The sequence below is a fragment of the Hibiscus syriacus genome, unplaced genomic scaffold, assembly GCF_006381635.1.
Source record: "Hibiscus syriacus cultivar Baekdansim isolate YM2019G1 unplaced genomic scaffold, ASM638163v2 tig00111575_pilon, whole genome shotgun sequence".
NCBI classification, from domain to species: Eukaryota; Viridiplantae; Streptophyta; class Magnoliopsida; order Malvales; family Malvaceae; genus Hibiscus; species Hibiscus syriacus.
Window position 1 is genome coordinate 152,264 of NW_024063125.1, and position 15,725 is coordinate 167,988.

Sequence of the window (15,725 nt, forward strand, 5' to 3'; positions counted from 1 at the left end):
TGAAAAAATTTGAAGAAGAGAAGATGGAGGAAGAAGAAAAGATGGAGGAAATGAGGAGAAAGGATGTCACTAACATCTATACACCAGAGTGTGTTATAGATGCAGATTTGGATTCGGAATGTCCTGCACCCCAGAAGAAGAAGCAGAAGGTAAGTTGAATAAAAGAAAACTTAATTTGATTTTTATCATGTTGTTGTGACTAAAATTTGTATGCAAAACTGTAGGCTGAAAAAACGGTTATTCCAAGCGGAATTGAACCGGTCGAAGTTGCAATTTGTGATTATTTATGGAATAGTGGGTTAGAATCGGGGTAAGTTAAATATATTGCTTTGTGAGTGATATTTAAATATTTCATGACAATATATTAATCCTAATGATTCATACAGATGTTATGTAATCTCAATGGGAAATCAATACGCTAGTGTATTCGACGTTGCAACGTTGAAGCCTAGTGAATGGGTTGGCGGTGTGGTAAGTAGACATCGATTAAAAGTTAAAACCTATTGAATATATTCTGATTGTATAATTAATTTTGTTAGGTTATTGATTTGCTCGCCTGGACAATATGCTACGATTCTAAAAAGTCAGGCCGGACGATTGGCTACATTCCATACCACTTAGCGGTGAGTTAAATTAATAAATGTTGAAAAGTAATGTTATAGATGGTAAATTAATAATGATTGTCACGTAATTGCAGCAACAGGCGTCGGACAACGTCTGTATTGAGGGTATTGCGAGTTTTTGGGGTCCCATGTTGCATAACTATGTGAAATTCACCAACTATGAGAAGGTAAACACCATACGAATATGCATAAATGATGTTTTTGGATATATAATGTTGAATTTTGTCAAATTGGGTGTGAAATTTGTTACAGATCATGATCACAATAAACCACAATAATTCATATTGGTATCTGTTGGTGTTGGATATGGTAGACGTGTTGCAACTGTATATGATAGTCTGTTTACATCTGAAGCAGCTAAACAGAGAGTGAATGATGCTAAGAGATTGGTATGTATGAAAGGAAATTATGTCAATTATAATGCATAATTTGTTTGGATCATAACTTCATATTTTTTAATGCAAATGAAAATATTAGATAGTTATAATAAGAAAGGCATTTGGGTAGAAGCATGTGGATCTCTAGGAAATTTTCCCTTGCAAAGATTCAAATTCGCGGAGCATAAGATGAACGAGCAATCGAATGGACATGATTGCGGCATTTATGTGATGATGTGGATGAAATTGATTGGTTCTAGAGGGGCTACTTGTGATTTTGTAAGTAGAATTAAAAATTTGTTTACGGTTAAATTGTTAAAAGTCGTAGATTGAATATTGTGGTCTACAATACTTAACGTACTGACAATTTGAATATATGTTGTTGGAGAATGAGATCGTATGCGAATATTAAACGATCTCGTAAGCCACAATAAAAATCAACTAAGAGAGAAGATGACAAAAGCTGCTATACTACACAAGAATAACAAAAGGAATGGATAATATAAATGCATGGTTAATTGTATAAGATTTTTAATTTTGTATACGATTTATAATTTTGTATGTGAATGTAATTATGTATGAGATGAGAAAAGTTATATAATGTTTTTTGTACATGTTTCTTATACACAGTATGAGTCATGTTTTTTGTCTGCATTATTCCAAATGTCACTAACATAATTGTCATCATGTGCGGGACTGAATGGCCTTTCCATATTTAGGTATGTTCAATAACTACAAAATGCAATAACTTTAAAGTAATATGTAAATTTACAATGTAGGTGGCAAAAATAGAATATAATAATGATAAAATTAATAAACACAAAGATTTGATTCCAACATTTTGTCCAAGTTTGGGAAATAAATAGGTAAAATATACCGGTTTCATGAGAGAATAGGTAAACTTATGTGTCGATACATTTATAACAAGTGTCGATCCCAAAAACATCGAAAATCATAATTATAATGTAATAGGTAAATTAGCAATATAACCGGTCTAAATATACCGGTTTTTGAGAAAACAGGTGTAAAAAAAGTATCGACACAAATCAAACAAGTGTCGATACTTTTGGTCCAAAATGTATTTCAAAACCAAGTGCACTAAAAAGTGTCGATACATTTATAACAAGTGTCGATCCCAAAAACATCGAAAACCATAATTATAATGTAATAGGTAAATTAGCAATATAACCGGTCTAAATATACCAGTTTTTGAGAAAACAAGTGTACAAAAAGTATCGACACAAATCGAACAAGTGTCGATACTTTTTGTCCAGAATGTATTTCAAAACCAAGTGCACTAAAAAGTGTCGATACATTTGTAACAAGTGTCGATCCCAAAAAATCGAAAACTATAATTATAATGTAATAGGTAAATTAGCAATATAACCGGTCTAAATATACCGGTTTTGAGAAAACCGGTGTACAAAAAGTATCGACACAAATCGAACAAGTGTCGATACTTTTGGTCCAGAATGTATTTCAAAACCAAGTGAACTAAAAAGTGTCGATACATTTATAACAAGTGTCGATCCCAAAAATATCGAAAACCATAATTATAATGTAATAGGTAAATTAGCAATATAACCGGTCTAAATATACCGGTTTTTGAGAAAACAGGTGTACAAAAAGTATCGACACAAATCGAACAAGTGTCGATACTTTTTGTCCAAAATGTATTTCAAAACCAAGTGCACTAAAAAGTGTCGATACATTTGTAACAAGTGTCGATCCCAAAAACATCAAAAACTGTAATAGGTAAATTAGCAATATAACCGGTCTAAATATACTGGTTTTTGAGAAAACAGGTGTACAAACAGTATCGACACAAATTGAACAAGTATCGATACTTTTGGTCCAGAATGTATTTCAGAACCAAGTGCACATAAAAATGTCGATACATTTAAAACAAGTGTCGATCCCAAAAACATAAAAAAACATAATTATAATGTAATAGGTAAATTATTCATATAAACGGTCTAAATATACCGGTTTTTGAGAAAACATGTGTACAAAAAGTATCGACACAAATATAACAAGTGTCGATACTTTTTCTCCAAAATGTATTTCAAAACCAAGTGCACTAAAAAGTGTCGATACATTTATAACAAGTGTCGATCCCAAAAACATCGAAAACTATAATTATAATGTAATAGGTAAATTAACAATGTAACCGGTCTAAATGTACCAGTTTATGAGAAAACAAGTATACATGAAGTATCGACACAAATACATCAAGTTTCGATACATTTTTGTCCAGACTATATTTTAAAAACCAAGTGCACAACAAAGTTTCGATACATTTATAACAATTGTCGATCCCAAAAATATCGAAAAACATAATTATAACCAAATGTCTCTAACATCAAGTGCTGGAGGTTCATAACCATTCCATTCCGTCTTCAAAAAAATAAGTTGAAGTAGACTGCGTGCTTGTATTCAAACCCAGCTTGACTTGAGGACATGTTAGTTTGTTATGTCCTTCACCGTTGCAGCACCCATATCGTCTAATCTTCTTCTTGACCTTGTTCTTTGTTACTTCTTTTCGCTTGCGTTGTTTCCATTGAGGGTTGTGAACGTTGTTTAATACACTGCTTCGATTGACTGAATCATTCAAACCAAACGAGTTCTCAAATTCTTCTGTTAGTCTTTTCATCTCATCTCTTGCGGTTTTGAAAGACGCGTCTGTCTTTGATGCATCGTAGCATAACATATTAACAAAGAAATGACCGGTTAGATATGCTTGTGCCCATAAGTGCCGAGTATTTCCCTTCTCAATCACCCATAGATGCTTTTCGACGTTGAATTATGAAACAATTGAACGCCATTGAATATCAAATTCGTCGGTTGTCCACCAGGAAGCCATGCATTTTGAGAATGCTGCTGTAAATTTTGGGTCACCAATATTAGCTTGTGCATTGCGAGAAAGATGCCAAGAACATAATCTGTGCTTAGCATTAGGGATAACAGATTTGATAGCCCTCTACATTGTCCTATCCCCATCGGTGACAACTGAAATAGGATATTTGTTCATCATGGCTTCTAAAAAATTATGTAGCACCCACTCGAAAGATTGGCACGTCTCGTCAGCGATTATGGCAGTAGTAAACACAATTGTGTTATGATGATGATTGACACCGACAATAGGCATAATTGGTCGACCATACAAATTATCTTTGTACGTTGTGTCGAACGCAATTACATCACCGAAGCATATGTAATCTGATCTCGATGTAGAATCCGACCAAATAAGATTATGCAACGCCCCTGATTCGTCTACCGAGTATGTCACAAAAAACTCGTGATCATCATGTTTCTTATAATCAAAGTAATCCATAAGAGCATTCACATCTCCATCGATGATTTCCTTTGCTTTACCTCTTTGAAGTGCATTGTAGAGGTCTTTATGTGTAAATCCAACATTTTGATAACCCCCTTCCTGTTGCTTTAAATAGTTCATTACTTGTGACGTGCCAACACCGACCTCTTTCAATGCTGTTGCCTCATCGATATCAGCCTTACTTACAACTCTATTAAAACGTATAAATGGTGTCATAGTAGGTGTGCACAATGCATGATTATGTTTCTGATAAGACTTACTTATAACCCACTGATTGTTTGTATTTGTTGTTGTAACTATGACTCTAGCCTTGCATCATGTTCTTGTGATTGGCATATGAGCACGATGACGATCAACGATATTGACTTTTGATTCTCGAAACCCTTCTTTCGAACAACAAAATTCTTGTGTCTTCACATTCCCTTCTATGTCAAGCCGTGTTGTTCCTCGACGTGCATTAAACCCAAGTTCTTGTGCGAATCCCTTGTAAAAGTACCAAGCTTGATCACGTGAAGAGAAGAGCTTACCAACCAATATTTCAGATTCATCAACATTATGTACTTCATGGCATTCATCGGTTGGCTTAACATTGTCTGCATCAGTATGATCCATGGCAAAAATTTTGGTTGTGCAATTTCAGTGGTCCCAACAGGAGTTGATGGAGATGTAAGTAAAGGTTCATTGAACAACATGTTTTCAGTGGTGCTTTCAATAGGATGTGGTATTGGTAGTTGGAGGGTGGGTACAACATTAAATTTACAGGACATATTCAAGTATGTACAATAACTACAACATTCAATAACTTTAAAGTAATAGGTAAATTTATAATGTAGGTGGTAAAAATATACCTTTTTAATGACAAAATTAGTAAACACAAAGATTTGTTTCGATACATATGTAAGAATATGTGTCGATATATTTTCAAAAAGTATCGACCCCAAAAACATCGAAACAAATATTATAATGTAATATTTAAATTAATAATGTAACCATTATACATATATCGGTTAATTATAAAATATGTCAACATAAAGTATCGACACTTTTTAAGTTTGTGTCGATACTTTTTTCCAAAAGAAAGCACAAACAAGTTCACACATAAAGTGTCGATACATTTAAAATTGCATCGATCACAAAAACATCGAAACCGATAATTATAATGTAATATGTCAATTTACAATGTAACCGGTTTAAATTTACCGCTTTTATGAGAAAATAGGTCAGAATAAAGTATCGACACTTGTGTAATTTGTGTCGATACATTTTGTCCATAATGAATGCCCAACGAGGTGCAAGAATAACGTGTCGATACATTTAAAATTGTATCGATCCCAAAAACATCAAAACGAAAATTACAATGTTATAGGTAAATTTACAATGTACCCGGTATAAATATATCGGTTTTATGAGAAAATAGGTCTAAATAATGTATCGACACCTTTATAGTTTGTGTCGATACTTTTTTCCAGAATGAATTAGGAATGCCAACGAGATGCAAGCATAAAGTGTCGATACATTTAAAATTGTATCGATCCAAAAAACAACGAAACTAATAATTATAATGCAATCGGTAAATTTATAATGCTACCGGTATAAATATACTGGTTAAATGCCTATTTTATTATATAAGCGCTACCTATTAGATTATATAAGTGCTACCTATTACATTATATAAGCGCTACCTAATATATTATTGTGCTTGATAATATTTCCAGTTAAATGATATAACATAACCGATCTAAATTTTAATCGGTCACTTCTTTAACCAGTCACGCCGTTTTTTAGGCGCCGTACAACATAATCACCCGAGAAGAAACTTTGGCGCTGTTGTGGCAATCGTGGAGAAAGAGAGGACGAGATGTACCACATTTTGGTGTTCCTTGTTTGCCATCGTAAGAAGAGTTGTTGGAATGTCTGGGATCATCGCTCGAGCTACAAACGGGGAACGGGGACCACTGCTGGCGGCGCGACGAACACATTCTAGGGTTCAACAGACCCTACCTTCCCCTTTATCTGGACAGTTGGATCTGTTTATATCCAACAGTGGTTATTCGAGCGATTGACGATAAGGGTAAAACCCTAATTACACTATACGGGCCTATCAGGTTTCTAGAGCTTATGGGCTCCAAAATTGGGCTTTAAAATGTAATGGGACTTGCGTTGGGTTTTATTTATGGACTTTGGACATTTGGTATTTTTTTAATGGTTTTATGAATATATGTTTATTTGGGATTAATGAAATAAAAAAATTGGTGTCTGCAATTCTATTATACAGCAGTCTAATTTATTATTAAAAATAACAAAAATGGACTTAATTAAAAATGTAATAAAAAACATATTATTTTAGGTTGGACCAATATAAAATGTAGTTTCCTTAACATTTTTAGTTGAACCTAAAATGTTACGAAAAAAATAATATTTTTGGTTATTAACAGAAAATGCTATGAATAAAGTAACAAAATGTTAGAAAAAATGTAACATGTTAGGTTATATCCAATTTAAAATGTTATATTTTTATCATATTTTCAATTATACTTATTTTTATCACTTTTTAACCCCAATTAATGTAAAAAGGAATAGCAGCCCCTCCTTAATGTTGCGTCCTAACCCGAGAAGTTAAGGGTATGTTTGGTTCCAGAAAACATTTTATATTTTTAATTTTTGTTTTTACTTTTAGAAAATTGTTTTCATTCAATTTTTAAAAAATTAGAAAATATGTTTGGTTAATATAAATGAAAACTTGAATTAGTGGTTTGGCTACGACTTCGGGTGGAATCCCTGAACCCATCTTTGCAGAACTGACTTGTTTAGTTGTTGCTACCAACCTTGCTTTACAGGAGGGATGGTGTGATATCCATATGGAACTAGATTTATCCACTGTTGTCAACTGCTATAATAATCTGAAGGGTGATTTTTCCACTATTGGTGTAACTATCGTTGATATTCGTACTAAACATAACACTTTTAATAGTTCTATTTCGTATATTTCTAGATAATCGAATAAGGTTGCCAATACTTTAGCAAAGAAGGAATTGGATTGTAATGCCTTTTATTCTTTTGGGACTAATGCCCCTAAGTTTGTTCTGAATGATATAATGGGATTTGTGTTGGGTTGTATTTATGGACTTTGAACGTTTGGTATTTTTTATGGTTTTATGATTGGGTTATAATATTATATGAATATAAATTTTATGTTTGGTTATAGAAAATATTTTTTATTTTTGTTTTTATTTTCAAAAAATAGTTTTTATTCAATTTTTAAAAAATTAAAAAATATATTTAGTTAATATAAATGAAAACCTGAATTCAAAACTAAAATAATAAAAATGTATGTGATATCTGATTTTTTTAAAACAAAAATAAAAAAATTATTAAATAATTAAATTAAACTATAATTATTAAAATGATTCATTACATAAATTTAACACATGAGTTATGTAAATATAAAACAATAAAATTGATAAGAAATTCCATAACATAAAATTTATTTTAGTTCATAATAAAAAATGTTAATGCATATTGGACTTCAATTAAATTTAAAAAGTACACAAAAATATTGTTATAAGCAATAGCACACAAAATTGTTAGTAACAAAAAAATGTTTAGTGGTAATTTATACTCTCAAACTTTTGAGGAAAATAATTAGTGTCCATGAACGTTTTTCTGTACCAAATATGATCCTTAAACTTAGAGAAAAAAATAATATAACCCTTTATATAGCATAATCAAACGTTGACAGTCACGACGATTATATGACAGTTTACAAACATTCAGGACAATTTACAATATTGATGTGATATTTCACGATACTATTCTGGCAGTACTTGAAGGACGATAATGTGGTAGATGGAGTTAATTGATTATTTTAGAAAGTTTAAGGACTTATTTAATTTTAAAAAAATAAAAATTATTTAGATTAAAATTATAAACAATTAGTAAGATACTCAATACATTAAATATAAAAACACTACAAAACTAAATTATTAAATTAATTTAAGGACTACATTGAGTGTAAAAAAAGTTTAGGGAGAATATTTATTTTTTTACAAAAGTTTGAGAGTTTCAAATATCATTAAATCAAAAAATTATTGTTAGAATGATTTAAACTTGTGCAAGTTAAAAATCTAGATATTATATTTCCTTATTTTTCAAATCTTTAAAATAATTTTAATGAAAATACTAAAAATATATTTTTTATGTTTTAATATTTTTCACTTAGTTTTGTTTTCATTTTCCAGAAATGGATTTTCCAGTTTTACAACCAAATGCGATTTCTTCTACATTTTCTATTTTCTAAGAAAATAAAAAATAGTCTATACTTTTTAAAACCAAATGGACCCTTCCATATTAACAAATTATAATAGGTAGAATAATTGTTGCCCTCATACTTTATCTAGTTTCTCATTTTGACCCTTTGAAGTGTTTGCGTACAGCTTTCTACTTTCAAAATTTTAGATTCTTTTAAATTAACCCAAACATGATGAAAATAATAACATAACCGTTAACTTGACGTATATTATTTTGTTCTTTTGGAAATATTGATGTTAGCGAATTTATCCTTTTATAACACGTCATAAAAATAAAAGAATAAATTAAAATAAAATTTTATTAAAAAATAAAAGTGTAAAAAATATAAAAAATATATATAAATACTAAAATATTATAAACATATAAATTAATAAAAATATTTTAAATTATATAAAATATAAAAAACTATAAAAATTATTTTAAAAAACTGTTAAAGTTACTTGTATCTTCCATTTGTAAACTTGTATGGGGTACCAATAAAATTTTAAGAGTCAAATGATAACTCTATTATATTTTTTAAGATCAAGTTCAGGAGAAGTTTATTTTCCTTTATTGTATTATATTCATTGAAATGTTGGTTAGTCATGTTCCATAATTATAATTGACCCTCCATATCTCAAAGTCTAAAGTACATAATTTAAGTTCCTTAACTTTTTTTTTAAAAACAAATCAATGTAGCCCTCTTACTCAATAAAAATAAATCAATTTACTTCATTTGCACGTCATCAGGTACCGTGGGCTATCATGTCAGCATTGTGAAGTGTTACGTTAGCAACGTAATAGTCAACGACAAAAACCATTAGTCAAATGATCATATTGAGGTTTTTTCTAAGTTTGAGGGTCATATTGAATGCAAAAATAGTTTGAGGGCCAATTAATTTTCTTTTGAAAAATACGCCTCAGGTACTTTTAAAAAAAAAATGGAAACATGAGAATGACAGATGATGAAATTGAATATCAAGAATAAAAAATTGATAATTTTTTTTAAACTTTGGGATAAAATAAAATCATCACCTGAGACACTCGTCGGAGGTATTCAGCTGGTGCTGAGAACTTAACATCCATAATCATGTTATATATACCTTAAAAACGTACATTATACATGAACAACAAATATTCTATGACATTCCTTGTAAAAGTAGACATGAATGGTTGGTTGTATTTCATAAACATACACCATAATAATATTGAAACGTCTCAAATCCTGAGTTAGTAATTTCAGTTTAACTCGAGAGATTTTAGATAAGCCCACTAGCCTTGTAAGAAAACTGGGTCTAAATGGGAGTTGGATTGGGCTTGGATTGAGCCCAATTAGAGTTAAAAATGACATTTTTTTAAGTAGTAACCGAAGTAGGAAGGCCATGAGAGTCATTATACCATTTGAAGTTTGAAAGGCTGATTTCCTTTTAATGCTAGTGAGGTCACAATAAACCTCTTTTTCTTTCCACTCTTCTTCGTGTAATCGCCAATTTTTTTCCTAACCTCTACTGTTGACACCAACTTCACAGCTACCTAATATTAGATTAGGTTTTTATTTTATACTAAATTTATGTAAGAATATGGATATATAATCCATGGAAAAATGAAAATGTACAGAGAGAGAGAGAGAAACAAAAGAAATTTTTTTTGAGCAATACAACAAGTTTTTTCAGCAATCAAACGTTTGAAGGTATTCTAATGTATATGTGTTTTTTTTTCAGTTCGATGCTAGTTCTAGGATAAAAACAAAAAATGAAATAAAATAACGATTTAAGGGGATAGTTTACCTGGTTACTGTTGAGGGTTAGTCGGGGTAGCGTCGTCCTCGAAGGAGTGAGAGGTTGGTCATGGTTGAGATAGGGTTGCTGGACCACCGCGTGTGGTGGTCGTTTCGGTGTTTGGTTCTCGCTTGAAGGGAGGAGCTTGAGTGGATTTTCGGTAAGGTCTGTAGGCGATGGGTTTCGAAGCTTTGAGGGTAGACGAACGAGGGAATGACCACCCATGTAGGGTGGCCGAGGCGATGAAGGCTTTAGTTATTTAAGGGGGCTGCCATCGTGGTTTGAGAGAAGAGGAGAAGGAGGAGAGTTGTTTTTTTATGGCTTGTGCGAAATGAAATATGGAAAAGGGGGAAGGTTTTGATATTTTAGGTTTTTGGGTAAACCACGCTAAGGTCCTTAGACCTTTAGCGTGTTTCACGTTCTGGTCACTAGTTTAGGGTTAAATCACCTTTTGGGTCATTTCTGTTTAATATGATCAGCGTGTTAGTCATTTTTTAGGGTTAATCGTGCCTTAGTTCCCTTTAAGTTTAGCGTTTTTTATGATTTGGTCACCATTTCTTTTATTTTACATGATTTGCGAATTTGATATTTGGTTTTATATTATTGTAATTTAGTCCTCTACTGTATGTATTATTTTTTTGTTCGAAATTGGCTACTTTTATTTGTGATTTTCCATTTTAGTCCTATATTTATGGATTATTTACTATTCTAGTGCTTCTGTTTTGGTTATTTTCTTGTTTCATGCCATGATATTTGTTTATTAATGTTTAAGATCCTAATGTTACTATACATTTATTTTTATCACCATGTAATGAGTATATTCATATGTATATTATTTATTTTACCATTAAAGTATGCTTTAGGTTTTATATATTTATTTTGTTTGTATTATTATTATATATTGCTTTGTATATAATATTATAGCATGATATAAATATTTTATTTTATATTTTTATTATATTTTAGAATAAATATCATGTTTTATGTTTAATATAATATTTAGAAAATATTTATATATTTATAAAGTGATAAAGTTAAAAATAAATTTAAAATTGTTCTTTTAATCCATGTGTTTTTCTTCTTTAATGTACCATTTTTTATTTCGTCTAAAAGCCTCATTAGCATAACCAACCGATTACATAATTGGATTAAGGGTAGTATTTATGTATTTTAAAATTTTAAGAAGGGACAGTCTTAAGACAACTAGATGTCATTTTTCGATATTTTAAAATAAATAAATATCCCACTAGAAAAACCTAAAAAAATTGGTGAAAATTAATTAATTTTGAAGGGAAAAGAAAATATTCACTATTTTAAACTTATCGAGACAATTTGCTAATTTTATTAGGGATCAAGTCTCAGTATTTTTAAATTATTGAATATCCCTTATCTGTTCTAATAATATAATTTGGATTAATGAATTTAATTTCTTTCTTTGGTTGAATAAAAAAATTATTTTAATATTGAATTCTTAGGAAAAATTATTATATTCATTTTATTTCAGTTGTAAAGAGAAATATTCATCCTAAAGTATTTTAGGAAGTATTTTCTCTTCAATTGAAAATAAGAGAATATTTTATATTTTTCTTTATAATTTTTCCTTAGAATTTTTGTATGGTTGAATTCGGAATAATGGAATCGTAATTTAAATATGTATTCGAACTCTTAGATTTCTACTATTTAGAGACAATATATAATCGATGAGTACCAATTTTGGGCATTTTGGGGGTGCTTATCCTTCCCACACGTAATCAACCCCCGAACCCTTTTTATTACTAAAAAATTAAATTTTTTGTTACACGTAGATCAATGCATCTTTTAAAATGACGTTTTTTTCTATAAAAAAAACTCTTTTAAAAGAAGATTTTTGGGTATTCGACCTACCTAACCCAAAAGGTCGATGGCGACAACGAAACATTTCTTTTACAAAATCGAGTTTTCACAAAATGAGTCGAGACTCGTCGTATCGCCGAAAATCGCTTACGATAGCTTGGCGACTCCACTGGGGACGTTAAGAGGATCAATCCTTAAATCGGTTATATATTATCTCTATAGTTAGAAATTGAGAATTCGATTTTATTTAATTTACGATTCTTTTGATTTCTTTCAATTCTTTTATTTTTTTTATCATTGTATATTAATGTTTGTATTTAATTTATTTCAGATATTGAAATTTTGGATTTGTTTTAGCACGATTTTATTTTGTGTCAAAGGTTTGAAAATTTCTCCTCAAACACACAACACGTGCATTACATAACATAAACTCTATACTCGAGCTCTTCCTTTTAAGTGGGAGTGAAAGCGACGTCTTCGTGAGAATTTATTCTTCGTGTTAGACCTAGCAATTAGCTTCCGGGGTTCATATGTCCTATGTTTTCGTGAGGATTTATTCTCCGTGTCAGGCATATGGAAATGTGCCCCCTCGAATTGAACTCGATCCGCTTAAGCCTATAATGGGTGAGGATTGAGGGTCTGGCTTGCCCAATGGGGCACCGACAAGGACAATTCGAGTACCTTTATTCCTAGAACTAAAACTCTGTATATAGTCAACTGTAGAAAGCCACCCGATCTAAGACCGTACTGAAACTTTGTCCATAGGTACCCATATAAGTGTACAAAAAGGAGAATCGAACTCTAGTCTTTGTCTTTTAATTTATTCGATAGATCATTTTTAAATAATTGCATGTGAACTAGAAATTATGCAGTTAGGGTTTTAATTTTTCTATGTGTTTTATTCACTGTATTTTATGGTTAATTTACTAGTGGAATTTAATCTTTTCATATTTCACTAACATACATTTCCTCTCTTTGATTATTATTTTTGCTAACATATTTTCCTTATCTTGTTGCTTTATTTTGTGTATAAACATGTTGTTAATACCCGAGTTATTTATCAAAATTAGAAGGTTTTTGAAACGACAATGTCACACGAAGGGATAAATATTTTATCTTCTTTGACATGTTGGGACGTTGTGAGTTCTTTGAAAGTTGTTCTAAGATAATTACCTTGAAATTAACACATGTTTCATACATATCATGTCATAGAAGGTATTGATCCCTGAGTTAATAGTCGCATTAGAAGGCTTTCAATACGAAAATGTCAATTGAAGAGGTAGAATAGAAATGCAAAAACGCATCAATTGTCCAGAAGGGTGCTCTAGGAAATATTTGAAGAGGTACGTCAAGCTGAAATACATGAAGCTCAAATGATGCAATAAAACAAGTTTTTCAATGGTTCTACGACGATGTTGATACAACTAACCGAAAAGAAATAATATGTTTAAAGTCATCAAGTAACAATGACAGCCAACATGAGACAGTAGATGATGTCAATCGTATATGGTCGCTCAACAAATGCATTTTTGGAAAAGAAGTCGAAACATTGGAATTTTTTCATCAAGCCAAGGATAAAAGAAGGTTGTTTCCTGCATATTCGATCAAAATTGAAGAAGTTGAGCAATACGACGTGATTTTTAGTTTCCATCTACCTTAGTGTATTGAGACATTGTATATTCTTTGGAAGTTGTTTTATGACGATTACTTTGGAATCAACACCTTCGTTGAATTTGCATCTGCATTTGCATCATTACATTTTGGCATGCCATTCATTTAAGCATTTTTATAGTACATATTCGCATTTTATTCATTTTAAAATTTTTCCACACATAAAAGTTTGGGATTAATTTATAGAGTATTCCATGGCAGAAATTAAAAATTGGAGTCAACTTGGTCTTTCTATGGAAAGATAAGAGCCATGAATGAGATTTCAGCACGTATTAATAGAATTGAGAAACTCCAAGAGTAACTTGTCAAGATTCAAAAAGAAATGAATGATCAAGCAAAGAAGTTTCAGGATGAGTCAAGGGAGCAAATGTTTAAAATGATGCAAATGATGAATGTCTTGATTCATGGAGAGAAACCACCAGAGGATCCTGCTATAGAGGCTTTCAAAGAGACTTTGAATGTTGATTGTATGGCCAATATGATGACTACAAATAATCAAGAACATGCTGAGGAATATGGTAATCCGAGTCAATTCAGACAATCGGATGTGATTATAGAAAATGTGACAGAGATCAAACTAGGAAAAATGAAGATTGAAGGTGAAACTTTTAACATGAAAGTTGAGTCTGACTCAAAGAAGAGAGGCATAGAGGAAGTTCAAATGCCAATAAAGAAGGCTAGAAAAAACAAGAAGAAAAAGAAGAGGATACCTCTTATTCCGATTCCATGGTCATATTCAGAATTGTTACCATTTCTCTTTGAAAGTGGCCTTCTAACACATATTCCTCTAAAGCCTAATACTTATTTGCGTCCAGATTGGCAAGGTGTCAAAAATTCATGTAGTTATCATTCTGGAGATTTTAGTCACTTGACGGAAAGTTGTGCGGTTATGAGATTAAAGGTTTAAAACCTCATCACGAAAGGGTTGTTATGATTTAAAAATGGAAAACCTAAACTCCCCAAAAGTTTAAAACTTATCAATGAGGGAGGATCTACAAGCCAATGTCTCCCACAAGACATTAGTCAAAAGTTGAACCTTCAAAATGAATATCTCAATGATCCTTCACTATGTCTTCAAGATGATCATAAATGTGTCAAAGAGAAAATGAAATCAAAAGAGCCTCAACTCAGTTTCCCTTCATCTTCATATAGAAAATTATGTTCCAAGTTGCTCGAAGCCCAATTGATTACTCCACGTTTGGCTAAGCCGGTGTTACCACCTCATCCGAGTTGGTATAATGAGAAAGTTTCTTGTGAATATCATGTCGGAGCCCGAGGACACTCTATTGAGAATTGTGGTAACTTCAAATGACAAGTACAAGATTTGTTGGCTCATGGAGTTATAGAGGTGGATGTTAACAATTAGTCATTTTCAATCAAGTAATTGAGAGTCAGACCCCAGAATGGAGTTGATAGGGTCAAAATAAATGAAGAGCATATAGAAAAAGACATGAATAAAGAAAAGAGCAAAAATAATGAAAGTAAAGTATGTAAGGCAAAATTAAAGGATTCAACTCTCGAGACTTTTTTTTTCTGAAAAATGAGAAGGAAATAGGAAATGATGAGAAGAAAATCAAAGAGAAGTAATCCGAGACTGGCCACAAAAAATGTCTTGGAAAAACACGACCTTCAAGGTTTTTCAAGTGCCCATTTCTGATTTGTTATCCCCTTTAATCAAGAGTCAATATCTCACCCCAAGGCCTTTGAGAATGAAGACTAGCCCTTCTGCTTATGGCTATGACCCGAATAGTGCTTGTGATTTTCATTTGGGGGCATTGGGCCATCCCACTGATAAATACATATCATTGATGGAGGAGAT